Source organism: Chiloscyllium plagiosum, unplaced genomic scaffold (genome assembly GCF_037043375.1).
Source record: "Chiloscyllium plagiosum isolate Xiang-an unplaced genomic scaffold, Cpla_swu_hap1 HiC_scaffold_53X, whole genome shotgun sequence".
Taxonomy (NCBI): Eukaryota; Metazoa; Chordata; class Chondrichthyes; order Orectolobiformes; family Hemiscylliidae; genus Chiloscyllium; species Chiloscyllium plagiosum.
Window position 1 is genome coordinate 12,654,821 of NW_028270191.1, and position 25,267 is coordinate 12,680,087.

General features: G+C 50.6%; 1 protein-coding gene across 2 annotated transcripts in view; it reads right to left on the reverse strand.

The window, feature by feature from the left end:
- The window catches only part of LOC122542458 (transcription activator GLI1.S-like), a 265,219-nt gene that overhangs the window by 233,314 nt on the left and 6,638 nt on the right, over window positions 1-25,267 (reverse strand). The window lies entirely within an intron of this gene.

The window sequence follows — 25,267 nt, forward strand, 5'->3', positions numbered from 1 at the left end:
CAACAGCTATTTACTTGCAGTTGGAGTCTAATCATGTGTAATAAATATTCATCCTTGTCCATGCTTTCTATCAACCAGTCTCTGAATATCAGCAAAATTGGGAAGTTGGTACTTACAAAATTTTTACCTTTGAGATGGGTCTGGGAATAGTGGGACTCGATTTGCAGCACGCTACCCCAGTAAGACATGACAACACACTGCTAGCAAGATGGAGCCCGCCTGGCTGTTGCACAGGCTGATACAAATCTAGAACCCGCCTGGCTGTTGCACAGGCTGATACAAATCTAGAACCCGCCTGGCTGTTGCACAGGCTGATACAAATCTAGAACCCGCCTGGCTGTTGCACAGGCTGATACAAATCTAGAACCCGCCTGGCTGTTGCACAGGCTGATACAAATCTAGAACCCGCCTAGTTAGTCCACACACTGATATAAATCAAGAACCTGCCTAGTTATTCCACACACTGATATAAATCTAGATCCCAACGGGCTATTGTACTCACTGATATAAATCGAGAGCTCACCCAGCTATGGCTCAGGCTGATATAACCCTAGAACCTGCCTGGCTGTTCCACACGCTGATATAACCCTAGAACCTGCCTGGCTGTTCCACACGCTGATATAACCCTAGAACCTGCCTGGCTGTTCCACACGCTGATATAACCCTAGAACCTGCCTGGCTGTTCCACACGCTGATATAACCCGAGAACCTGCCTGGCTGTTCCACACGCTGATATAACTCTAGAACCTGCCTGGCTGTTCCACACGCTGATATAACCCTAGAACCTGCCTGGCTGTTCCACACGCTGATATAACTCTAGAACCTGCCTGGCTGTTCCACACGCTGATATAACCCTCGAACCTGCCTGGCTGTTCCACACGCTGATATAACCCGAGAACCTGTCTGGCTGTTCCACACGCTGATATAACCCGAGAACCTGCCTGGCTGTTCCACACGCTGATATAACCCGAGAACCTGCCTGGCTGTTCCACACGCTGATATAACCCTCGAACCTGCCTGGCTGTTCCACACGCTGATATAACCCGAGAACCTGCCTGGCTGTTCCACACGCTGATATAACCCTAGAACCTGCCTGGCTGTTCCACACGCTGATATAACTCTAGAACCTGCCTGGCTGTTCCACACGCTGATATAACCCTCGAACCTGCCTGGCTGTTCCACACGCTGATATAACCCGAGAACCTGCCTGGCTGTTCCACACGCTGATATAACCCTAGAACCTGCCTGGCTGTTCCACACGCTGATATAACTCTAGAACCTGCCTGGCTGTTCCACACGCTGATATAACTCTAGAACCTGCCTGGCTGTTCCACACGCTGATATAACCCTCGAACCTGCCTGGCTGTTCCACACGCTGATATAACCCGAGAACCTGCCTGGCTGTTCCACACGCTGATATAACTCTAGAACCTGCCTGGCTGTTCCACACGCTGATATAACTCTAGAACCTGCCTGGCTGTTCCACACGCTGATATAACTCTAGAACCTGTCTGGCTGTTCCACACGCTGCTATAACCCTAGAACCTGCCTGGCTGTTCCACACGCTGATATAACCCTCGAACCTGCCTGGCTGTTCCACACGCTGATATAACCCTAGAACCTGCCTGGCTGTTCCACACGCTGATATAACCCGAGAACCTGCCTGGCTGTTCCACACGCTGATATAACCCGAGAACCTGCCTGGCTGTTCCACACGCTGATATAACCCTAGAACCTGCCTGGCTGTTCCACATGCTGATATAACCCTAGAACCTGTCTGGCTGTTCCACACGCTGCTATAACTCTAGAACCTGCCTGGCTGTTCCACACGCTGATATAACCCTAGAACCTGCCTGGCTGTTCCACACGCTGCTATAACTCTAGAACCTGCCTGGCTGTTCCACACGCTGATATAACCCTAGAACCTGCCTGGCTGTTCCACACGCTGATATAACCCGAGAACCTGCCTGGCTGTTCCACACGCTGATATAACCCTAGAACCTGCCTGGCTGTTCCACACGCTGATATAACCCTAGAACCTGCCTGGCTGTTCCACACGCTGATATAACCCTAGAACCTGCCTGGCTGTTCCACACGCTGCTATAACTCTAGAACCTGCCTGGCTGTTCCACACGCTGATATAACCCTAGAACCTGCCTGGCTGTTCCACACGCTGATATAACCCGAGAACCTGCCTGGCTGTTCCACACGCTGATATAACCCTAGAACCTGCCTGGCTGTTCCACACGCTGATATAACCCTAGAACCTGCCTGGCTGTTCCACATGCTGATATAACCCTAGAACCTGTCTGGCTGTTCCACACGCTGCTATAACTCTAGAACCTGCCTGGTTGTTCCACACGCTGATATAACCCTAGAACCTGCCTGGCTGTTCCACACGCTGATATAACCCGAGAACCTGCCTGGCTGTTCCACACGCTGATATAACCCTAGAACCTGCCTGGCTGTTCCACACGCTGATATAACCCTAGAACCTGCCTGGCTGTTCCACACGCTGATATAACCCTAGAACCTGCCTGGCTGTTCCACACGCTGATATAACTCTAGAACCTGCCTGGCTGTTCCACACGCTGATATAACCCGAGAACCTGCCTGGCTGTTCCACACGCTGATATAACCCTAGAACCTGCCTGGCTGTTCCACACGCTGATATAACTCTAGAACCTGCCTGGCTGTTCCACACGCTGATATAACCCGAGAACCTGCCTGGCTGTTCCACACGCTGATATAACCCTAGAACCTGCCTGGCTGTTCCACACGCTGATATAACTCTAGAACCTGCCTGGCTGTTCCACACGCTGATATAACCCGAGAACCTGCCTGGCTGTTCCACACGCTGATATAACTCTAGAACCTGCCTGGCTGTTCCACACGCTGATATAACCCGAGAACCTGCCTGGCTGTTCCACACGCTGATATAACCCTAGAACCTGCCTGGCTGTTCCACACGCTGATATAACTCTAGAACCTGCCTGGCTGTTCCACACGCTGATATAACCCGAGAACCTGCCTGGCTGTTCCACACGCTGATATAACCCTAGAACCTGCCTGGCTGTTCCACACGCTGATATAACTCTATAACCTGCCTGGCTGTTCCACACGCTGATATAACCCGAGAACCTGCCTGGCTGTTCCACACGCTGATATAACTCTAGAACCTGCCTGGCTGTTCCACACGCTGATATAACCCTAGAACCTGCCTGGCTGTTCCACACGCTGATATAACTCTAGAACCTGCCTGGCTGTTCCACACGCTGATATAACCCGAGAACCTGCCTGGCTGTTCCACACGCTGATATAACCCTAGAACCTGCCTGGCTGTTCCACACGCTGATATAACCCGAGAACCTGCCTGGCTGTTCCACACGCTGATATAACTCTAGAACCTGCCTGGCTGTTCCACACGCTGATATAACTCTAGAACCTGCCTGGCTGTTCCACACGCTGATATAACCCGAGAACCTGGTCGGCTATTGCATGCCCTAATATGGAGCTGGAGCCTGCCTTTTTATTCCATACCCCATTAAGTATCTAGAATCCTTGGTCGACTGCACTAATCTATATCTCTAGACCACTGCACAGTCAATGCCTTGACACATTTCCCTCCTCAACAGGCTGATCCGTCCCCCACTCCCTGCCCCATTCCCCATTGATGGCTCCTGGCTTTCATGTACACTGATAAAGAGCTGGGACCTGCTGGTGTATTACACACACTAAACCACTGGTCGTTCGCTCTCCTTTATTACACAGCTCAATATCTTGCTCAAACCCTCTGCCTGTTTGAAATTCGCATTGATTTCAAAGAGGAAGTTGGTTTTGCAGTTGATGGAATGATATAATTGGCTCTGATCCTGGGGTGAATATTATTGCTATTTGGTCCATGGAACAGCAGCGGGGGATTTGGATCCGAGAGCCTGCACCACGATGGAATAGGCTGTGACCTTGCCTCCACTTCCCTGCCTGCTCTTCCTCACATTCAAATCTGTCGTCAATCGAGAACCTGTCTCGCTCCGCGTTTCATATATTCAGTGACTCAGTTTCCACAGCTCCTTGGGGAAGAGAATTCCACAGACTAATCACCCTCTGAGCGAAAATATTTCTCCTCATCTCCATCTTAAAAGGGAGACCTGTATTTTTATATAGTATAGGTGAAAGTGGGCACTGCAGATGCTGGAGATCAGAATCAAGATTAGAGTGGTGCTGGAAAAGCACAGCAGGTCAGGCAGCATCCAAGGAGCAGGAAAATCAACGTTCCAGCCCTTAATCAGGAATGAGGCTGGGAGCCTCAGGAATGGACAGATAAATGGGAGGGGAGGGGGGGGTGGGGCTGGCAGGAAGGTAGCCAGGAGTGCTATAGATGGATGGTTGTGGGGGTAAGGGTGGTAGGTCGGAGAGGAGAGTGAAACGGATAGATAGGAAGGAAGATTGACAGGTGGGACAGGTCATGAGGACAGTGCTCAGCTGGAAGTTTGGAACTGGGATAAGGTGAAGGAAGGGGAAATGAGGAAACTGGTGAAGTCCATATTGATGCCCTGGGGCTGGAGGGTCCCGAGGTGAAGATGAGGCGTTCTTCCTCCAGGCTTCGGGTGGTGAGGGAGCGGCGGTGAAGGAGGCCCAGGACCTCCATGTCCTCGGCAGAGTGGGAGGGGGAGTTGAAATGTTGGGCCACGGGGCGGTGTGGTTGATTGGTGCGGGTGTCCCGGAGATGTTCCCTAAAGCGCTCTGCTAGGAGGCGCCCAGTCTCCCCAATGTAGAGGAGACCGCATCGGGAGCAGCGGATACAGTAAATGACATGTGTGGAAGTGCAGGTTAAACTCTGATGGATGTGGAAGGCTCCTCTGGGGCCTTGGACGGAGGTGAGTGGGGGAGGTGTGGGTGCAGGTTTTGCACTTCCTGCGATAGTGGAGGAAGGTGCCGGGAGGGGAGGGTGGGTTGTTGGAGGGTGAGGATCTGATGAGGTAGTCACAGAGGGAAAACAGATAGGGATAGGAAGGGAAATATATCCCTGATGGTAGGGTCCGTTTGTAGGTGGCAGAAATGGCAGAGGATGATGTGATGTATACGGAGGTTGGTGGGGTGGAAGGTGAGGTACAGGGGGGTTCTGTCTTTGTTGCATTCGAGGGCGGAGGGTGGGATGAGGATGAGATGCACAGGGCATCATCAACCACGTGGGAGGGGAAATTGTGGTCTTTAAAAAAAGGAGGCCATCTGGTGTGTTGTGTGGTGGAACTGGTGTTTTTAGACAGTTTCCCCGGACAGCCCGTCTCTCCTACAAGAGGAAGTATTCACTCTGTCAAATCCTCAGGATGTTAAATTTTCCCAGGAGATCACCTCGTATCCTTTACCATGTACATGGAGACAGGCTGAGCTCAATCGTTGCTCCTCTGTCTCTCACCCGGACACAGTGACAGGATGAGCTTGCAAAGCACCCGTCTCCACTTGGCATCAGACTTTGATGGAACCTGGCCTTCCTGCCCCTCGCAGTGACTGACCATAACAAAGTGGCTCCCTCTCCGCTGCAGTGCGAGGGCAGACTCACAAGGTTGCTGGTTAGCGTACATCGAGTGAGGTGAGGCCATCCACCTGATTTTCCGACCTGGCCCTCAGGACTCTGTCCTGCAGCGCCACCTCCGTTCCTGGCGGCAGTGTGGCACTGCAGAGCTGAGTCGGTGCACGGGCATGCTGACTGTGCCACCTAGTGGTGGCAATAACGACAAACCCAGCCCTCCTCGTGAGACCACCCCCCCCCCCCCCCCCACTTTGTCCCATGGGATCTTTTGCATCCGGACAAACAGTCTGCAAAGAGCCTGGGCTCCAAACATCATTCGCTGAATGGAAAATCTGTTAAGAGAGCCACCCTCTCATCATAATGTGCTGAGATTTCAGCCAGATTAGCTCTTCGTGGCATTCAGTCCCATGACTGCTTTAGAACTTGAAGGTGAGAAAAATGGCATGAGACGTCAAAGCCAGGTTGCTCTGGGAATGTGGAAGTGATGGTGTTCCCTTGTACTTGCTGCACTTGTCACAACCAAATACTAAACCAGAGGAATACAACCCCTCAGGACAAAACGACGAGTGCAGCTTTCCCCCAATCTCCTCATATCTCTTAGATTCCTAAAGTGCCTCCTCCTTAAATATCCTCAACAACGGACCATCCGCAAGCCTCGAAACTTCAAAGATTCACAGCTCCCACTCAAAGTGAAGACGTTTCTCTACATCTTAAAGTCCAAAATGGCTGGCTCCGTTCTCCTGAGATGGCCGCCGTTCGCAGGGGCTGGACATTACTGGCGAAAGCTGTTCCGGACATAGTGCTCACATGGCGAGTAATCAGGGACACGAAGTCCTGCAATACTCTGAGGAGCAGCCTCGGGGAGGTACTGCCATTCAAACAACTCCACCTCAAACTCAACAAACCTGTCCCATAGCCACCCAGTTCATGATCTTCCGTCACTTCAGTCAGCCTGGTGTGTCAGTCCCCCAATGTCATGTGAGAAATCATCACTTGTGAAAGTTTTTCTCAAAACCTGTTTGGTGAATTGGCATATGCAATGTGAATTCTCCAATGTGTCTCAGTTCCGAGGTCTAAGTCCCTTTTGCTAACTAATGGAGCTCCGTAATCTAGTTTTTTTAAAAACATGATTCATTGGCACTTTTTTTGGTGCAAGGTTTTCAACATAATGCTTTTAGGGGCATAAGCAGATCCGCAATGCCCTGAGGGAGGGCATTCCAGGGTTTTGACCCAGCAACAGTGAAGGAACAGCGATATATTTCCAAGTCAGGATGGTGAGGGGCTTGGAGGGGAACTTGCAGGGGGTGGTGTTCCCATGTATCTGCTGCTCTTGTCCTTATCTGAGGAGTCACAAATGGTGCTGAACACTGTGCAATCATCAGCTAACATCCCCACTCCTGACCTTATGGAGGGAAGGTCATTGTTGAAGTAGCTAAAGCTGGTTGGGCCTGGGACACTACCCTGAGGACATGACCTTTTTTAAATGCAGTTAACTTACCCACCTCAACCACTTCTGCTGGCAGCTCATTCCACACATGTACCACCCTCTGTGTAAAAAGGCTACTCCCCAGGCTCCCTTTTATTCTTTCCCCTCTGACCTTAAACTGATGCCCTGGGAAAAAGACTGAGTGCATTCATCCTATCCATGCCTCTCATGATCTTATACACCTCTACAAGGTCCCCCCTCAGTCTCCTACGCTCTAAAGATAAAAAGTTCTGGCTTGTCCAACCTCTCCCTATAACTCAGACCATTGAGTCCTGGCAACATCCTTGTACATTTCTTCTGCACACTTTCCAGTTTAATAACATCCTTCCTATAGCAAGGTGACCAAAACTGAACACAATACTCACAAATCCATCTCTATGACTCTAAGTGCAGCCTCACCAAAATCCTGTATAACTGCAACATAACTTCCCAACTTCTGTACCCAATACCCTGACTGGAGGCCAGTGTGCCAAAAGCCTTCTTCCCTGCCCTGTCGACCTGTGACTCCACTTTCAGAGAACCGTGCACCTGAACTACAAGTTCCCTCTGTTCCACTACACTCCTTAAGGCCCTATCATTCACCATGAAACTCCTCCCTTGACTTTACAAAAATGCAAGACCTCACACTTATCCGGATTAAACTCAATTTGCCATTTCTTGGCCCACTTCCCCAGCTAACCAAGGTCCTACTGCAGTTTCTGAGCACCTTCCTCACTGTCCACGATACTGCCTATTTTAGTGTCATCTGCAAACTTACCAATCATGCCTTGTACGCTCTCATCCAAATCATTGATATAGATAACAAACAGCAATGGGCCCAGCACCTACAGAGATGTCCTGGGGCTGAGATGACTGATCTCCAACAACCACAACCATCTTCCTATGTGCCAGGTACGACTCCAACCAGCGGAGAGTTTGCTCCCTGATACCCAATGGTTCCAGGTTTGCCAGGGCTCCTTGATGCCACACTTGGCCGAATGCAGCCTTGATGTCAAGGGCTGTCCCTCTCCCCTCCCCTCTGGAGTTCAGCTCTTTTGTCCATGTTTGACCCCAGGCTGTAATGAGGTCAGGAGCTGAGTGACCCTGGTGGGACCCAAACTGGGCGTCACTGAGCAGGGTATTGCTGAGCAGGTGCTGCTTGATAGCACTGTTGGTGACACCTTCCATCACTTTCCTGATGATCGAGAGGAGACCGATGGGACGGTTGATCAATCAGTTTTGAGATTCTTATCTTTGCAGGCTGACTGAAATCTTACAGTCTGGTTTCCTTTTGACTGGCTGGTATGGTGGCTCCTGACACTCTAGGGAAGGTACCCCTGTTCCTGCAACTGGTGAATGGTTCTTGGACTTTGATGTTCAAACACACCAGCGCTCACACGCATGCTATTCTGAGGGGACTCGACCGAGTGGATTTTGAAAGATGTTTCCTCTTGCGGGAGAATCTCAAAATAGGGATCATAGTTAAAACAAAAAAAGAGGGAACTCCATTTAAAACAGAGGAGGGAATTCCAAAGACTCTCAACTGTCTTTCTCAACAGACAGTGGATGTAGAATCGTTCAATATTCTTAAGGCAGAGGCAGATGGATTACTGACTACCAAGAGGATGAAAGGTTATTGAGGAATATGCAGGAATGTAGAGGTTAAAGAGAGGTCAGCCACAAACATATTGAATGGGGGAGCAGGCTCAAAGGGCAGAATGGCCTCCTCTTGTGCCTCGTTCCAAACTCTAGGAACCTGATCAGTGGTTTCTGTTCGGCTGCTTCCATCCGACGGGTGCTTTGCTTTGATGAGATCATGAACTTTGGTGATGGTTCGAGAAGCAGAAAGACTTGGAGATCAGTGCCCCTTTCCCAAAGTCCACAGCATTTGCCATCTGCTGCCCAGCCCTGGCACAAGGTTGGCCAGCTCCCATGAGCTGGCCTCGTTAAGATGTCACTGTTGAGCTTGGACTTTTCAATTGAGGAGCTTTGTGGTAAATACGATTGGGTATCGCAAGGCTGTGACACCCACCAAATGACCTGGCGTCATAGTCATAGAGATGTACAGCATGGAAACAGACCCTTCGGTCCATCCCGTCCATGCCGACCAGATATCCCAACCCAATCTAGTCCCACCTGCCAGCACCCAGCCCGTATCCCTCTAAATGTTGCAATTGTACCAGCCTCCACCACACCCTCTGGCAGCTCATTCCATACACGTACCACCCTCGGTGTGAAAACGTTGCCCCTTAGGTCTCTTTTATATCTTTCCCCTCTCACCCTAAACCTATGCCCTCTAGTTCTGGGCTCCCCAGCCCCAGGGAAAAGACTTTGCCTATTTATCCTATCCATGCCCCTCATGATTTTATAAACCTCTATAAGGTCACCCCTCAGCCTCCACGCTCCAGGGAAAACAGCCCCAGCCTGTTCAGCCTCTCCCTGTAGCTCAAATCCTCCAACCCTGGCAACATCCTTGTAAATCTTTTCTGAACCCTTTCAAGTTTCACAACATCTTTCCGATAGGAAGGAGACCAGAATTGCACGCAATATTCCAACAGTGGCCTAACCAATGTCCTGTACAGCCGCAACATGACCTCCCAACTCCTGTACTCAATACTCTGACCAATAAAGGAAAGCATACCAAACGCCTTCTTCACCATCCTATCTACCTGTGACTCCACTTTCAAGGAACTATGAACCTGCACTCCAAGGTCTCTTTGTTCAGCAACACTCCCTAGGACCTTACCATTAAGTGTATAAGTCCTGCTAAGATTTGCTTTCCCAAAATGCAGCACCTCGCATTTATCCAAATTAAACTCAATTTTCCACTTCTCAGCCCATTGGCCCATCTGGTCCAGATCCTGTTGTAATCTGAGGTAACCCTCTTCGCTGTCCACTACACCTCCAATTTGGGTATCATCTGCAAACTTACTAACTGTACCTCTTATGCTCATATCCAAATCATTTACGTAAATGACAAAAAGTAGAGGGCCCAGCACCGATCCTTGTGGCACTCCACTGGTCACAGGCCTCCAGTCTGAAAAACAACCCACCACCACCACCCTCTGTCTTCTGCCTTTGAGCCAGTTCTGTATCCAAATGGCTAGTTCTCCCTGTATTCCATGAGATCTAACCTTTATAACCAGTCTCCCATGGGGAACCTTGTCAAACGCCTTACTGAAGTCCATATAGATCACATCTACTGCTCTGCCCTCATCAATCCTCTTTGTTACTTCTACAAAAAACTCAATCAAGTTTGTGAGACATGATTTCCCACGCACAAAGCCATGTTAACTATCCCGAATCAGTCCTTGCCTTTCCAAATACATGTACACCCTGTCCCTCAGGATTCCCTCCAACAACTTGCCCACCACTGACGTCAGGCTCACTGGTCTATAGTTCCCTGGCTTGTCCTTACCGCCCTTCTTAAACAGTGGCACCACATTAGCCAGCCTCCAGTCTTCCGACACCTCACCTGTAACTATCAATTATACAAATATCTCAGTAAGAGGCCCAGCAATCACTTCTCTAGCTTCCCACAGAGTTCTAGAGTACACCTGATCAGCTCCTGGGGATTTATCCACTTATATGCATTTTAAGACATGCAGCACTTCCTCCTCTTCCAGATGGAAGCCAGCCAATGGATAAACTCTGCTCATTTTGTTGCTCTCCTTCCCAATGTCACGAGTTTTGGAGTTTACTGGACACTGTTGGGGTGAGCGTGCATCTCTGCTGCTTCACGCAGGTTCAACAACAACGGTTGGTGCCTCTTGGCTGTGCGAAAGGTGGGCACCCACACTGCGGCACAGCTGGCTGTCCAGGAAGCGCAGAGGCAAGGTGAGATCACACACACACACAACCACTAAAGACCAGCTCGCAAGAGATGGCACTGCTGGCAGAGGGAGTTTGAATGGGGGACAGTAAATTGCTGAAAAGCTCAACAGCCTCATAGAAAGCTGCCAGATAAGACTAGAAGACCGAGGAGCACAAATTAGGCCATTCAGCCCATTGAATGGCGGAGCAGACTCAATCATGGCCAATAAGTTTCTCAATCCCATTCTCCCGCTTTCTCCCCGTAACCCTTGATCCCCTTGATACTCAAGAACCTATCTATCTCAGTCTTAAATATACTCAATGACCTGGCCTCCACAGCCTCCTGTGGCAATGAATTCCATAGATTCCCCACTCTCTGGCTGAAGATGTTTCTCCTTATCTCCATTCTAAAAGGCCTTCCCTTTACTCTAAGGCTGTGCCCTTGGATCCTAGTCTCTCCTCCCAATGGAAACATCTCCCCAATATCCACTCTGTCCAGGCCACTCAGTATGTTTCAATTGGATTCTCCCCTCATCCTTCTAAACTCCATCGAATATAAACCCAGAGTCCTCAAACGTTCCTCATATGTTAAGCTTTTCATTCCTGGGACCATTCTAGTGAACCTCCTCTGCTCCAGGGCCACTACATCCTTCCGGAGATATGGGGCCCAAAACTGCACTCAATACTCCAAATGTGGTCTGACCAGAGCCTTATAGAGCTTCAGAAATACATCCCTGCTTTTATATTCAAGTCCACTCAAAATAAGTGCCATCATTGCATTTACATTCCCAACTACTGACTCAACCTGCAAGTTTACCTTGCAGATCAGATTGAGCCAGAACAGGAAGATTCAGCAGCTTTGAGAATACGAGAGCAGCACCAAAAGGAATAAAGAGGACATACTTGCATTTGCATAGCACCTTTCACTGTCTTGGGCCATTTCAAGGCATTTTGCAACCTATTAACCACATGTACTTCACCACTGTCCTGTAGGCAGCATGGCAAACAATTTGTGCACAGCCAAATGCCAGAAGCAATCTACTGATGACTAGTTTATCTGGTTTCTTTTTAAAAAACCCCACAGGGGAGAAAGCAGGACCAGGGGACTGGGTTGGATGATCAGCCAGGATCGTGTGGAATGGTGGAAGAGGACCAACTGGCCCGATTCTGTCCTTATTTGCAGGGTTTCTAAACGATTTTGGCTGAGGGACAATGATGAGTTGGCACTCCAACAAGGAAGCTGGGCCCTGGTTACATCCACACCTTAAATTGTTTGCCTTCTTGGTGACATTGTATGCCTGTGATGGTGATCCCACCTTCCCTGTGGCCTTTAGTGAAACCTGAACAGGAAACTGGCCAGCAATAAGGCCTGTGTAAAGGCTCTCATGCCTCAGCGGTAGTGTCCCTATCTCTGAGCCAGGACACCTGGATTCAAGACCCCACCCCCTCGCACCTTGTGTCATAACTTCTCAAAACATTAGCTAATGACTACACTGATCTCTCTCATTGGCTGAGCAAAGAGAATCTCTCGTGATAACTCCCAGTCTAGGGGAGGTGGTCAGGGGACGTTGGGTTGCCCCAGACACTCAATCCCTGTGAGGGAGGGAGTGAAAAATATAGAGAGGACTTACATTAACTTAAGACGTTAATGACATTGCTACACGGCTCAACAGCACAGAGGTGGGAAGCATGTCTCTCCCTTGACCGCGAGCATTTGACAACAAGGGTATACAGACTCAGGGTAAAGGGCCGAGAGGAGGGCATTCCTTCACTCAGACAGAACTGAACCTTTGGGATTCTCAGTCCCAGAAGGTTGCAGATGCTTGGTCATTGAGTGCGTTCAGCATTCATGTCAATAGGTTTGCAGCCAGTGACATCAAGGGGAACGACGATGCTGTGGGAAGACGCTGTTAAGGTCAAAAGTCAGCCTTAGGCCAGGTGAAATTGCGAAGGGTGTGCGTGAGGGGGAGAGGTGATCTAAGCCAGCGGCTTCTTCCTGTAATCCGTCAGAACACTGGGAGCCACAGCATCTCCAACAGGAAAACCGCAGCAGGAACGTGGCCCAGCTCCTGCCTGAGAGCCGCTGTACGCCAGTGGACATGCTGCAGTCACACCCAGGCTGGAACATTGCCCAGGCCAGGGAACCTCCTCCTCCTGACTGAACAGCAACTCATATGAGCCCAAACAGCCAATCTCGTTCGCCTGCTCACCACCACTGCTCCTGGCTCCCAAACAGGCAAACTCTCAACTGTAATCCCCTCCAGCCCCTACACCCCCTCCCTATCTCTGTAACCCCCTCCAGCCCCTACACCCCCTCCCTATCTCTGTAATCCCCTCCAGCCCCTACACCCCCTCCCTATCTCTGTAACCCCCTCCAGCCCCTACACCCCCTCCCTATCTCTGTAATCCCCTCCAGCCCCTACACCCCCTCCCTATCTCTGTAACCCCCTCCAGCCCCTACACCCCCTCCCTATCTCTGTAACCCCCTCCAGCCCCTACACCCCTCCCTATCTCTGTAACCTCCTCCAGTCCCTACACCCCCTCCCTATCTCTGTAACCCCCTCCAGTCCCGACACCCCCTCCCTATCTCTGTAACCTCCTCCAGCCACTACACCCCCTCCCTATCTCTGTAACCCCCTCCAGCCCCTACACCCCCTCCCTATCTCTGTAACCTCCTCCAGCCCCTACACCCCCTCCCTATCTCTGTAACCCCCTCCAGCCCCTACACCCCTCCCTATCTCTGTAACCCCCTCCAGCCCCTACACCCCCTCCCTATCTCTGTAACCCCCTCCAGCCCCTACACCCCCTCCCTATCTCTGTAACCTCCTCCAGCCCCTACACCCCCTCCCTATCTCTGTAACCCCCTCCAGCCCCTACACCCCCTCCCTTTCTCTGTAACCCCCTCCAGCCCCTACACCCCTCCCTATCTCTGTAACCTCCTCCAGCCCCTACACCCCCTCCCTATCTCTGTAACCCCCTCTAGCCCCTACACCCCCTCCCTATCTCTGTAACCCCCTCCAGCCCCTACACCCCCTCCCTATCTCTGTAACCCCCTCCAGCCCCTACACCCCCTCCCTATCTCTGTAACCCCCTCCAGCCCCTCCCTATCTCTGTCACCCCCTCTAGCCCCTACACCCCCTCTCTAACCCTGTCACCCCCTCCAGCCCCTACACCCTCTCCCTATCTCTGTAACCCCCTCCAGCCCCTACACCCCCTCCCTATCTCTGTAACCCCTCCAGCCCCTACACCCCCTCCCTATCTCTGTAACCCCCTCCAGCCCCTACACCCTCTCCCTATCTCTGTAACCCCCTCCAGCCCCTACACCCCCTCCCTATCTCTGTAACCCCTCCAGCCCCTACACCCCCTCCCTATCTCTGTAACCCCCTCCAGCCCCTACACCCTCTCCCTATCTCTGTAACCCCCTCCAGCCCCTACACCCCCTCCCTATCTCTGTAACCCCTCCAGCCCCTACACCCCCTCCCTATGTCTGTAACCCCCTCCAGCCCCTACACCACCTCCCGATCTCTGTAACCCCCTCCAGCCCCTACACCCCCTCCCTATCTCTGTAACCCCCTCCAGCCCCTACACCCCCTCCCTATCTCTGTAACCCGCTCCAGCCCCTAAACCCCCTCCCTATCCCTGTAACCCCCTCCAGCCCCTACACCCCCTCCATATCTGTCACCCCCTCCAGCCCCTTCACCCCCTCCCTATCTCTGTAACCCCCTCCAGTCCCTACACCCCCTCCCTATCTCTGTCACCCCCTCCAGCCCCTACACCCCCTCCCTATCCCTGTCACCGCCTCCAGCCCCTTCACCCCCTCCCTATCTCTGTAACCCGCTCCAGCCCCTACACCCCCTCCCTATCTCTGTCACCACCTCCAGCCCTTACACCCCTTCCCAATCTCTCTCACCCCCTCCAGCCCCTACACCCCCTCCCTATCTCTGTCACCACCTCCAGCCCTTACACCCCCTCCCAATCTCTCTCACCCCCTCCAGCCCCTATACCCCCTCCCTATCTCTGTAACCCCCTCCAGCCCCTACACCCCCTCCCTATCTCTGTAACCCCCTCCAGCCCCTACACCCCCTCCCTATCTCTGTAACCCCCTCCAGCCCCTTCACCCCCTCCATATCTCTGTCACCCCCTCCAGCCCCTACACCGCCTCCATATCTGTCACCTCCTCCAGCCCCTTCACCCCCTCCCTATCTCTGTCACCCCCTCCAGCCCCTACACCCCCTCCATATCTGTCACCCCCTCCAGCCCCTACACCCCCTCCCTATCCTTGTCACCCCTCCAGCCCCTACACCCCCTCCTTTTGCCCTGTAACCCCCTCCAGCCCCTACACCCCCTCCCTATCCTTGTCACCCCCTCCAGCCCCTACAGCCCCTCCCTATCTCTGTAACCCCCTCCAGACCCTCCCTATCTCTGCAACTCCCTCCAGCCCCTCCCTATCTCTGTCACCCCCTCCAGCCCCTACACCCCCTCCCTATCCTTGTCACCCCCTCCAGCCCCTACACCCCCTCCTTTTGCCCTGTAACCCCCTCCAGCCCCTACACCCTCTCCCTATCTCTGTAACCCCCTCCAGCCCCTACACCCCCTCCCTATCCTTGTCACCCCCTCCAGCCCCTACACCCCCTCCCTATCCTTGTCACCCCCTCCAGCCCCTACAGCCCCTCCCTATCTCTGTAACCCCCTCCAGACCCTCCCTATCTCTGCAACTCCCTCCAGCCCCTCCCTATCTCTGTAACCCCTCCAGCCCCTCCCTATCTCTGTAACCCCCCTCCAGTCCCTACACCCCCTCCCTATCTCTGTAACCCCTCCAGCCCCTACACCCCCTCCCTATCTCTGTAACCCCCTCCAGCCCCTACACCCCCTCCCTATCTCTGTAACCCCCTCCAGCCCCTATAACCCCCTCCCTATCTCTGTAACCCCCTCCAGCGCCTACAGCTCCTCCCTATCTCTGTAACCCCTCCAGCCCCTACACCCCCTCCCTATCTCTGTAACCCCCTCCAGCCCCTACACCCCCTCCCTATCTCTGTAACCCCTCCAGCCCCTACACCCCCTCCCTATCTCTGTAACCCCCTCCAGCCCCTACACCCCCTCCCTATCTCTGTAACCCCCCTCCAGCCCCTACACCCCCTCCCTATCTCTGTAACCCCCCTCCAGCCCCTACACCCCCTCCCTATCTCTGTAACCCCCCTCCAGTCCCTACACCCCTCCCTATCTCTGTAACCCCCTCTAGCCCCTACACCCCCTCCCTATCTCTGTAACCCCTCCAGCCCCTGAACCCCCTCCCTATCTCTGTAACCCCTCCAGCCCTTACCCATGTAACCTCAAGCCCCTCCCTGTGTCTCTGTCACCTTCTGAACACCTTCCCAGCACAGCAGACATTGGCTGCGCCGCCATACAGCAGGCAAACCCCTCCCCACTCCCCCCGGAACGGTCTGATTTCTTGTGCTCCCGTTGGCCATGCAGTATTTTGAACACAGTTGACTGATTGTGTCGAGTTCTCAGCAACTCCTGTCTTTCTGAGGCTCTTGCAGTGCGCTCTGTAAGAGGGGAGCACGAGTCTGATGGAAGGAAATGCTCATGGCAGACAGACAGGCAGCTTGATGTGCGAACACTAATCGATGTTCTCAATGCAAAGGAGATGAATCATCTTCAGTACCTCCCTGACAGATCCCCCATGGTGCTGCTTACAGCATCCACCCAACATCAAGAAATTAAAATCGTGGCAAAGAAACTGTTTCACTACTTTCCCCCAAAGGTGGCTTCATCTCAAACTCTCTGACTGAGCAGCAACTCTGTGATCATCCCTCTGATTCCTGTGCCCATTGACATCCCTCACTGGAGCAGTACAGTGCTGAAGACAAGACTGACTATTCCCAGGGCTGTCTCAAAATGTCAACGTACACCAAAAACCCCCAGTTTCGTTCTCTTTCGACGCAGGTTGACATGTGCATTGGGTTTCTGTGTTTCATGAAACATTACCATTCATCATCAGCAAACTGATTCCTGTTACAGGTGAAAACTATGAACTTGACTCGTTAAAGCTCTCACCTCCTTATAAACCGCTCCCCCTTGGCTCTCACACAAAGACACGGCTGCTATGGATTGGCGGACAGACTGGGAATACCATTCGCTGCTCCCAGTCCCACAGGGTTTCCGATGGTCTCAAACATCCTTCTCCAAGGGCTTTCCCTTGTTTTCTGGAGGGTGACTTGTTCTCACTCTGAAAGGTTAGTCGTGGAAAGTGAAGGCCTACAGCGATTGATGAGGGGGAAGAAATCCGGCCCTCATCAAGCTCGAGATGCTCCTTCTGACACAGAGTGAAAACCAGATCCTCCTGTTTCAGATGGCCGATGGCCTCTGACCCAACGTTCACACCCACCAAGTGACCTAGAGTCATAGAGATGTACAGCATGGAAACAGACCCTTCGGTCCAACCCGTCCATGCCGACCAGATAACCCAACCCAATCTAGTCCCACCTGCCAGCACCCAGCCCATATCCCTCCAAACCCTTCCTATTCATATACCCATCCAAATGCCTTTTAAATGTACCAGCCTCCACCACTTTCTCTGCCAGCTCATTCCACACACACACCACCCTCTGGGTGAAAAAGTTGCCCCTTAGGTCTCTTTTATATCTTTCCCCTCTCACCCTAAACCGATGCCCTCTAGTTCTGGACACCCCCCACCCCAGGGACCTGGGAGCCAATCACATCGTTGTTGGTTGGCATGTGGTTGCCCATTGGCATCGATAGCTGGTCACTAGCACAGAGACCAATCAGCAACTTGCTGCTGGCCAAACCTGCCTCTACTGGCTCCGAATGGTCTGGAATTAGGCTTCCCCACTGCTTGAGCAAGCAGCTGGATAAACCGCATTTAGCATGAGGGTCAAAGGGGCACACAGCATGAAAATAGTCCCTTCAGTCGAACCAGTCCATGCCAAACATAATCCCAAACTAAACTTGTCCCACCTGCCCAGACTTGGCCCTTATCCCTCCAAACATTTCTTACTCATGTACTAAGCCAAAAGTCTTTTAAATGTTCTAACTGTACCTGCATCCACCACGATGTCTGGAAGTTCATTCCACACACGAACCACTCGGTGGAAAAAAGTGGCCCCTCATGTCTTTTTTAAATCATTCCCCTCTCACCTTAAAAATATGCCCCAAGTCTTGAAATCCCCACCTTTGGAAAAAGCCCCTTGCTATTCACCTTATCTATGCCCCTCATGATTTTATAAACCTCTATAATCATCTAGGAGAGGAATAATTTAATAAGGGATGGTCAACATGGTTTTGTGAAGGGTAGGTTGTGCCTCACAAACCTTATTGAGCTCTTTGAGATGCTGACCAAACAGGTGGATGAGGGTAAAGTGGTTGATGTGGGGTACATGGATTTCAGTAAGGTGTTTGATCAAGTTCCCCATGGTAGGCTATTGCATAAAATACGGAGGCATGGGATTGAGGGTGATTTAGTGGTTTGGATCAGAAATTAGCCAACTAGAAGGAAGACAGAAGGTGGTGGTTGCTGGGAAATGCTCATCCTGGAGTTCAGTTACTAGTGGGGTACCGCAAGGATCTGTTTTAAGGCCACTGCTGTTTCTCATTTTGATAAATGACCTGGATGAGGGCGTGGAAGGATGGGTTAGTAAATTTGTGAATGACACGAAGGCTAGTGGAGTTGTGGATAGTGCTGAAGGATGTTGCAGGTTACAGAGGGACATAGATAAGCTGCAGAGCTGGGCTGACTTGTTGGCAAATGGAGTTTAATGTGGAAAAGTGTGAGGTGATTCACTTTGGAAGGAACAACAGGAATAAAGAATACCGGGCTAATGGTAAGATTCTTGGTTGTGTGGATGAGCAGAGAGATCTCGGTGTCTGTGTACATAGATCCCTGAAAGTTGCCACCCAGGTTTGTTAAGAAGGCATACGGTGTGTTAGCTTTTATTGGTAGAGGGATTGAGTTTCAGGGCCATGAAGTCATACTGCAACTGTACAAAACTCTGGTGTCGCCACACTTGTAATATTGCGTACAGTTCTGGTCACCGTATTATAGGAAGAAGGTGGAAGCATTGGAGAGGTTTCAGAGGAGATTTATCAGGATGTTGCCTGGTATGGAGGGAAGGTCTTATGATGAAAGGCTGAGGGACTGGAGGCTGTTTTTGTTAGGGAGAAGGAGGTTGAGAGGTGACTTAAATTGAGACATATAAGATAATCAGAGGGTGGTGATGGCCAGCACAAGGGGGCATAGCTTTAAATTAAGGGGTGATAGATATAAGACAGATGCCAGGGATAGTTTCAAGTTAAACTCTATCTGCCACTCCATATTGACCCAATTGATCAAGATCTCTTTGTAGTCTTAGATAACTTTCTTCACTGTCCACTATACCCACCTCGACTGCTTTTCAAATGTTCAGACATCCTTCAACAATCCTTGGGTTTTTTTCAAAACAGTTCTTTTTCCATTTTAGTCCACAAACAAAACTACTGAAAAATAAAAAGATGTGGTCTTTACAATAGTATCCAATCTGGAATACCGAGAGTTAAGATTCTCATCTTTGTGTTTAAACCCCTCCATGGCATCACACTTCCCTATATCTGTGATCTCCTCCAGTCAAACAAGCCTACTTTCCTCGAACTCTGGTCTCTTGTGCATTGGCAGAAATGGCAAAAGTGTGTCCCACAGCTGGCAAGCTGGGTGGGGATGGGTGAGTGGCAGGCAATGTACCACTGCCACGGCATCCAATTTTTATGCCACCTCCTCATCCCTCCCTTCTCTGCCCATCTGCCATCACATCCCCATTGAGTCAAATGACTCCAGCCAGACTGTCTGCTTGCTTTTGAATGTGTGTGGGGGCACGGGTGAGGGTTGACCAATGGTGGGTGAAATAACTTCACAGAGGCCATTATACCATCTTGAAGTCATCTTTTATTTACGCGTGAACAACTCTTGACTTTAGAGCCAGCTCTCAGAGTGGCAGCATCCCTGACACTCCTGTTTATATCTGTCAGCCAGGGCTCCCTGATTGGGGCTGTTAATCTGGTCCAATCAGGGAACTCAGATTCTATGATGCCCATCTGGCTGACCTTGTTCCAATCACCACAGTGGGGCAGTTAGAAAATGGACGGCTATATGCCAAACAAGAACGAACAGTTAGGTGCCTGTCACTTTAAATCAAGACCCAAAGCCTATTTCAGTTAGGCCTCAGGTCAGCTTTGTGTCACTGACATTGGCTGGAAGTTTAAGTTCTCGACAACTCCTCACAGCTGAGCCAATTAGGACATTCTTTTTTAAAAACAACAAAAAAAACCTACCCATAAAACGTTCATCTCTTCAGCACAGATTCAGTTCGGGTCAAAGTTCGAAGGCTTGTCAGGGATTTGTATTGATGGCCTTAAACAGGCTGCTCTGCCCTACTCCTGCTCTGCTGCATCTGGTATTCAACTTCCACTGGCGCCTTCTTCAGCTGTCAGGAAGCAATCCCCACCACCTCCACCTTCAGCCCCCACCCCCGTCCCAACCCGCAATTTCTCACAATTCCGACAGACTCCTAGTCTTTCAGAGCCTCTCACTCGCTTCCTCTCAGTTCTCATTGAGAAGTGTGCAGTTGCTGATGCCGTTAAAGGGACTTCGCTGTTGAAAATGGGCTTCACGCTAGGTACACAAACAGCGTGGGTGCTGAGAATGAAGCGGGAAGATATCAGGAGACAGACCAGTGGGCCCAACCACTGCTACTTTTTAATACTAGACTCCTGCTGAGCCCTTGCCATGCTGCCTCATCAGTCTGGAGCCTCCAGGTACTGGGGCAGTCTTCAGGGCTGTCCCAGCCTGAGAACTCCCTTTATAGCACCACCTCACCCCCAGCACTCCACAGTAAATTCACAGCAGGAACCTCCCCAAAGGAATCAACTTGTTTCCAGCCTCAAGATGATGTCCTTAACACTGGCACTGGGCAGGCAACACAGCTTTCAGGACTGTCACCACCAGCTGCAGAGAACAATACCTATCCTCCTAACTGTCCTGCCTCCCAATAAAACCAGGATCCTTTCGACTCTTCCCCACCAACGGAACAGTTGCACAGGCTGAGGTTGAGAGCCCTCCATTGCTATCGCCCACATCCTTCATACACGCCCCACTTGCAGTCACACCCTCCTGGCAGCACGGTGGCACAGTGGTTAGCACTGCTGCTTCACAGCGTCAGGGACCCAGGTTCGATTCCAACTTCTGTGTGGAGTTTGCACATTCTCCCCGTGCCTGCGTGGGTTTCCTCAGGGTGCTCCGGTTTCCTCCCACAGTCCAAAGATGGCAGGTTAGGTGAATCGGCCATGCGAAATTACCCATAGTGCCCAGGGATGTGCAGGTCAGGTGAATTGGCCATGCTAAATTGTCCCATAGTGTTAGGTGCATTAGTCAGAGGGAAATAGGTCTGGGTGGGTTACTCTTCAGAGGGTTGGTGTGGGCTTGTTGGGCTGAAGGGCCTGTTTCCACACTGTAGGGAATCTAATCTAATCCTGGACCTGAGCACGGACCAATTCAGAAGGAGCTAGCCGAGATAGTGTGACTATCTCCGGGGACAAAGTGTCCAGATAGCTTTCCCCTCTCTCATGTGTCGCAGGGTCGGAAGCTCAGACCCCAGCTCATCAGCTTAGAGCAGAACTTCCTGCAGCTACGGACACTTCCTGCAGATGTGGATGCTGTGGTTCACACCGGTGTCCAACATTTAGAATACCCAGGGGCCCATGACCACTACTAGAAGGACGAGGGCAGCAGATACATGGGAACACCAACACCTACAAGTTCCATGCCAAGCCCCTCACCATCCTGACTTGGAAAGAAATCAGGGAGTCAAACCCCTGGAAATTCTCTCCCTCAGGGCATTGTGGGTCTATCTCCAGCACACAGACTGCAGCGGTTCACCACCACCTTTGCAAGGGGGAGCTAGGGACGGGGCAATAAATGCTGGCCTATGAAGGGATGAAAACAAAGTCCACTGACAATATGATAGCGTGACATGGTACATCTTTACTCTCAGACAGTCAGGTATCTGCTTCACACGGTACGAATTCGCAGGTGGTACCTTTCACAGGAAGTCAATTGTAACCTTCCAAAAGGCGGCTGTTAAATGCCCATTGAATGGTGAATTAATTCATGAAGATATCCGTTGGGACATCTCTCTATATTGGGTTATGGGGTTCCTCAAAATAGGTTTTACCTGCGAAGAATTAAGTGATCCTCAAAGATCTACCATCGCAAAAGATTTCTCAAGTTCGCTGGATATTTTTCATGTTCCACTGTGCGCCACAGCCGATGAAGAACTCTTGGTATCCTCACTGTTGGAATGTAGGGAAGGAAGTGGCCAATTTGCCACACAGCAAGCTCCCACACACAAGAATGAATGCCTGGAGGGAATGGTCTCAGGGTGATCTTGCTTGCAGGTGAAATATTGGCCAGTCACCTGCTCTTTTTCCCCATCGCAACATCAGAGCTTTCCCCTGCAGCTGGGAGGACAGCCAGGTCTCCTACTTTGCCTTCTGATCCGAAAATCAGCTTCCCTGCCTGTGCAGCACTCCCTCAGCATCGCACTGGAATTCCCAGCCTAGATCTTGTACTCAGTTTTGTTTTTGAAGTGTGAGTTGAACCTGTGACTTCCTGACTCAATGAGATCATGGCTGATCTATGGCCTCACTCCATAGACCTGCCTTTGGCCCATATCCCTTAGTAACTTTGCTTAACTGCTAAACGGACTCTCTAACTTCAAATAATGCTGATCTTGCCAGTGTTGACCTTGCCTAGCGCACGCCCTGTGTGACACAACCTGTATTTCTCTGTTTCAGTATTTTTGTCACCCTATGATAGGTCTGTCCTTGCTTACTATGATCTGCCTGGACTGCTCGTAAACAAAGCTTTTCACTGTACTCAGGTACACATGACAATAAAGCAATCAAATATCAAAAAATTTATCAATCTCAGATTTAAATTTTTAACAATTAATCCAGCATCCACTGCTGTTTGTGAAAGAGTGTTCCAAACTTCTACCACCCTTTGTAAGTAAAAGTGCGTCCTAACATCTCTCCTGAATAGGTTGGCCTTAATTTTTCAACTATGCCCCTAGTTCTAGAATACTCAACTAATGGAAATAGTTTATGTACCTGGAGTTTTCCTGATAATGTTGAAGGATTTCAATCAGATCACCTCTGAACCTTCTAAGTTACAGAGAAAACAAACCTAATTTGTGTAATCTCTCCTCATAATGTATCCACTGAAGTCCAGGGTAAACCTGCAATGTACTCTCTCCAAGGTCAATATGTCCTTCCCGAAGGTGTGGTGCCCAGATCTGCTGTCAGTACTCCAAGTGGGGTCTAACCAGGGTTTTGTACAACTGCATTTAACTTCTGCATCCCGTACTACAGTCCTCTCGATATAGAATCAGGCACTTAGAGTCAAAGATGTACAGCACGGAAATAGACCTTTCAGTCTAACCCGTCCGTGCCAACCAGGTATCCCAACCCAATCTAGTCCCACCTGCCAGCACCCAGCCCATATCCCTCCAAACCCTTCCTATTCATATACCCATCCAAATGCCTCTTAAATGTTGCAATTGTACCAGCCTCCTCCACTTTCTCTGGCAGCTCATTCCATACACGTACCACCCTCTGTGTGAAAACGTTGCCGCTTGGGTCTCTTTTATATCTTTCCCCTCTCACCCTAAACCTATGCCCTCTAGTTCTGGACTCTCCAACCCCAGGAAAAGACCTTGGCTATTTACCCTATCCATGCCCCTCATAATTTTGTAAACCTCTATAAAGTCACCCCTCAGCCTCCGACGCTCCAGGGAAAACAGCCCCAGCCTGTTCAGCCTCTCCCTGTAGCTCAAACCCTCCAACCCTGGCAACATCCTTGTAAATTTTTTCTGAACCCTTTCAAGTTTCACAACATCTTTCCGATAGGAAGGAGACCAGAATTGCCCGCAATATTCCAACAGTGGCCTAACCAATGTCCTGTACAGCCGCAACATGACCTCCCAACTCCTGTACTCAATACTCTGACCAATAAAGGAAAGCATACCAAACGCCTTCTTCACTATCCTATCTACCTGTGACTCCACTTTCAAGGAGCTATGAACCTGCATCCAAGGTCTCTTTGTTCAGCAACACTCCCTAGGACCTTACCATTAAGTGTATAAGTCCTGCTAAGGTTTGCTTTCCCAAAATGCAGCACCTCGCATTTATCCAAATTAAACTCGATTTTGCACTTCTCAGCCCACTGGCCCATCTGGTCCAGATCCTGTTGTAATCTGAGGTAACCCTCTTTGTTCAGCAACACTCCCTAGGACCTTACCATTAAGTGTATAAGTCCTGCTAAGGTTTGCTTTCCCAAAATGCAGCACCTCGCATTTGTCTGAATTAAACTCCATCTGCACCTTCTCAGCCCATTGGCCCATCTGGTCCAGATCCTGTTGTAATCTGAGGTAACCCTCTTCGCTGTCCACTACACCTCCAATTTGGGTGTCATCTGCAAACTTACTAACTGTACCTCTTATGCTCGCATCCAAATCATTAATGTAAATGACAAAAAGTAGAGGGCCCAGCACCGATCCTTGTGGCACTCCACTGGTCACAGGCCTCCAGTCTGAAAAACAACCCACCACCACCACCCTCTGTCTTCTACCTTTGAGCCAGTTCTGTATCCAAATGGCTAGTTCTCCCTGTATTCCATGTGATCTAACCTTTATAACCAGTCTCCCATGATTGTCGAACGCCTTACTGAAGTCCATATAGATCACATCTACTTTTCTAAGGATCAACTGTCAGTTTATTAAACCCGGCCTTATGGAACCTCAAAGGCAATCACAACCATTTACGAATGATCTAGTCTGGAACAACTTTCCCTCAAAAACTGGGGAGAGTCGAATTGAAACTTTCAAGACTGATATTGGTAAGTTTTCATAAGGTAAAGGTCTTTAGGGTAACAGAACCAAGGTGAGTTGGTGGTAGAGTTCAGATACAGATTAGCCCCGACCTAGCTGAAAGGCCTCTTCTGGTGCTGAGGAAATGTGTGAGGATATAATAAACGGCTCAGAGCTGCACTGCACCTGAGCTGCCAACATGCTGGCTGCTGCATTTTGCAAACAGCTCCTCCTGTAACCTTTGCTGTAAATTTGCCACTGGAAGCTCAGGGAGGGCAACGGCCTGTCTAACTTCCAGCCTGGCTGACTGTGTGCAATTCAGGAATCCACATTAGAGGAAAGATGTGATAGCAGTGGAGAGGGTGCATAGGAGATTTACCAGGATGTGGCCTGGTCTGGAGGGTTTCAATGATGAAGAGAGATTGGACAGACCAGGGTTGTTTTCCTTAGAGCAGAGGAGATTGAGGAGGGGACACAATTGAGATATATACAAGGATGAGGGGCAAGGATAGGGTGGACAGTAAGAAACCCTTCGCCTTGATGGAG